The following is a 3,963-nucleotide window of genomic DNA, read 5'->3' as shown; positions in this document are numbered from 1 at the left end:
TGTTTTTAAAAAATATATATTTATTGATTTCAGAGAGGAAGGGAGAGAGAGAGATAGAAACATCAATGATGAGAGAGAATCATTGCTCGGCTGCCTCCTGCACGCCCCCTACCGGGGATGGAGCCTGCAACCCCGGGCATGCACCCTGACCAGGAATCTTCCCGGTTCATAGCTTGATGCTCAACCGCTGAGCACCACCGGATGAGCAGGAGTGTATATGTAAGTTTAACATAAAGGACGGTGGGTGCTTTTCAGTGTATAATTAGAGGGTGAGTGGGTTGCATGTGCAAGTTCAGCCTAGCCCCCAATGCCTGGCCACTCTCAGTAAGAGCCCTGGCTCTTTGATTGGTTCCATTAAAGCAGCCTTCGGGCCTCTCCGGGGGCAACCCGAGGAAAGGCCGTGCCCTCTAAAATGTGTGTGACTAACGAACCCGCTAGCACTGCCTGGTGGAACCTCGGTGCTTCTCAGAACAGGGGACCTCTCCCAGCACTCCTCTGGGATGTGCAGGTCCTGGGGAGAAGCCCCTCCTCTCGCCATGTACTTGGAACTCTGCTGACAGTGAGAAGAGATAAAACCCTCAGGCTCCCCGGATCTGTTCCCTCCCACGCCTCCACACTGGGTCTAGGCACAGCAATCATTACTTTGTCATCAGAGGAAAGACCTGTGCTTAGTTTCACCTTCAGAACTAGGAAGTTTGGCAAAAACAGGCTCTTGCCTAGGCCATGAGCTTTCCCCTGGGGCACCTGGGTCCTTCCCAGGAGGGCTGGGTTGTTGGAGCTTCCTCAGCCAAGTGAGGAGCTCCCACTCTGAAATTTCCCTTTGAGATTCCGTATCTTTGAGAGAGATCCTCCTGCACCCGGTAAGTCTATATTTTTCTTTCTCCTTATCTTTATTTTAAAAGCAGCTCGTAGCTAGTATTATCCTCAACTACCCAGTAGATCCACCTGCTGGGGCTCATTTGCTCTCTGTATTGATCACAGCTTTGCCTCCTCTCCAAGACCAGGCCAGCCAATAGGACAGACAGAATACAGCGTATTGCATGGCGGGGTTTGTTTGTGTGGGACGGGCAGGTGGGGAGGGCGCTAATCTTCACCTAGGCAGCGGGAACTTTGAGGAGGCAGCACGGAGTGACTCAGCACTTCATGGCCTGCCCTAGAAATGCTGAAGGGAATCTGAAGGCTGTTAGGTTGCTGAGTCACCAGCATTAGGACTTTCCAATGAAGAGGGAGAAGGAAGACCCTGATGAGGCGCAGAGTTGGCTCCAAGGTAAGAGAGTTAAAATACATGTGGCCTTTGTTTTGTGTTTAGTTGTGGATGCTTTTGAACCAGCCAGGGTTACTGCATGGATGGGTGTGGAGGGTGATGTATTCTAGGTTCTTCCACAGGGGAGGCCAGGACAAGAGCAACGTAGCGGGGCTTGGGAGAGCTACAGTCTTTTCAAGATCTTCCCATCTAACCTTGGTAATCCCAAATCCCAGCAAAGAATTGGAAAAAGGGCTTTTCCCTTCTTCCTTTCCCCTCTTTCTCTCATGTTTCCACTCCTTTGTTGAGCGCCTCAGTCGGCCAGGCTGTAACAAATGCTTCATGAGGGCGTTATTGTGTTGGTGTGAAGACTGAGGCTCTGGAGGTAGAGCACCTGGGTTTGAATCCGGATTCTGCCACTTAGTGGCTGAGTGACTTGAGCAAATAACCTCCTTGGGCCTCAGTGTCTTTCTTTGTGAAATGCAGGCAATAATAGTAACGCTGTCATAAATAGATGAGTCAACACATTTAAATAAAGCACTTTAAATTAGTGCCTAGAATAAAATAAGCAGTCAGTATTAGTTGTTATTATTTTTATTAAATTATTTGCAGAAAACATCCCCCCCCCCCTTTTTTTTGCTAGGGACACAGAGGCTCAGAAAGACTAATGTGTATCAGAAGCAATTTCCAAACCTTGTAAATAGCCACCCCGCCACCCCAAAATAAATATCCCTGTTCCTTTTCCTCCAGGAACTAACACTCAAATTGCTATCTTGAACTGAGATAAATATCACACCTATTTTAGTGGAATGATTTCCAGGAACAGATTGTATGTGAGAGGTGCCATTGTTGGAAGTGCTGAATTCGTGGTGAGAGTTCCTTGTCATGAAGGCTCATTTGTCATTGCCTAAGGGAAGTTCAACCCGGTTGAATGATGACATCCTTTGTTTACTGAGTCATGCGGTCTCCCAGCCCCGACAGATAACTAAACGGATTCCATAGCCTTGCATGAAATCACTCAACTTGTATTTATTCAGCTTCTATGTGCTCAGAATTGTACTGGGCCCTGTGGAGTAGGGGAAGCATTATGCTCAGGGATATCCTTCTGGAGTCTCTGGAATTATTAGGGCAATGAGATGTTTCAAGTGTGACTGTCTAAAGGTGTTCCACCCTCCAGTGCCCTCAGAACCAGGCAGAATTTGTGATTGCCAGAAGCAGTGGGTTGGAAATAATTGTTAGTGATGGGGGCTGGGGTGAAATGGAAACTATAACTTCATCGCCTCCACCTCTGGCAAGGTGTTCAAATTATTCAAATTCAAAACAGTAAAAGGCTTGATGGCCACAAGCTTTTTATTGAAGCTAATCTTGCCTACAGCCACCAGTTATGACTCTTACTTAATATGAAATAATACCTAAAGTTTGTGGAACTCAATTTATTACATTATAATCAAGTCTCATATTGATTAACTTAATAATACAAGGCAATATCTGATTATGCACCAAGATTATTACTTCTCTAGGTTCCATGAGGTAAAAAATAATGGGATCTTGCCCTAGCTGGTGTTGCTGATTAGAGCATTGGCCCTCAGACTGAAGGGTCATGGGTTCTATTCCTGGTCAAGGGCAAATATCTGGGTATCTGGGTTGCAGGTTCGATCTCCAGCCTTGGTTGGGGTGTGTATGGGAGGCAACCAATCAATGTGTCTCTCTCACATCGATGTTTTTCTCCCTCCCTCCTTTCTTCCCTCCCTTCCTCCCCACCCTCCCTCCTTCCATTCCACTCTCTCTAAAAAAATCCATAGAAAAAATATCCTGGGGGGACGATGAACAACAATAACAAAAAGAAATAATGGTATCTTGGGGTCAGGGGCCAATAATTTATTTTTGACATTAAGAACTAAAAGCACCAGGTGGAGAAGAGGTTTGGGAGAAGTGAGGAAATTGGAAATATCCTCTAGGGATATCTTCTGAAGTGTCTTAAATATCGGGCCTGGGCTTTTAGACTGTGCTGTAGACAATAAGAAACCATTCGAGTTTTGCGATGGGAAAGCAGACTATTAATCGGATGATCTTGTTCAGGTGGTTTGGGAGTGGGTAGAGGCTGGCGGCAGGGAGACTGTGACAAAGCCATTGAAGAAGTCTGGATATTAGAGCCTGGACAGGATGGGACGGTCATAGAGAACAGAGGGGCTCATTAAACATGGGGGTGGGAAGAAATCAGGCAATTTAGTTTAAGGTGCTTTAATGGTGCATGGGGGTCGGGGAGGGGGAGTCTGGTTCCTTTAAGGGAGAAACAGTTAAGTCAGAAGGCGTGGGGGGAGTTGCAAAATGAAGGTGAACTATTTAATCAGGAGTGAAGTACTGATTGAGAGAATAATTTACTCTACAGATAGAAGGACACAGTGTCCTTCATTTTGTAGGTTTACATTCTTTATGACATGAGGTAAGATGAACTCAGGACTAAGAGAACAAAGTAGGAGGCCAAATAAAACCTTTTGGGGAGGATCCCCCATCCCCCCCCACCATGTCTTTTTGGCAATAGGGCCACAGTAGGGAACACTCAGAATTACAGGGTGTGTGTGGGGGGTGGGGTGGGGGGTGCTGTGAGGCAGGGTGGGTGCTCAGAGGCAATGGGCACCTTCTCTTGGATTTAGATTTTTGTTGTGTTCTTGCTTTGAAGCTGTCATTGTTGTAAGTAGAACTGAGGATTGTCAAAGTAC

Source organism: Myotis davidii, unplaced genomic scaffold, assembly GCF_000327345.1.
Source record: "Myotis davidii unplaced genomic scaffold, ASM32734v1 scaffold83, whole genome shotgun sequence".
Classification (NCBI taxonomy): Eukaryota; Metazoa; Chordata; class Mammalia; order Chiroptera; family Vespertilionidae; genus Myotis; species Myotis davidii.
This window is presented reverse-complemented; position numbering follows the sequence as displayed.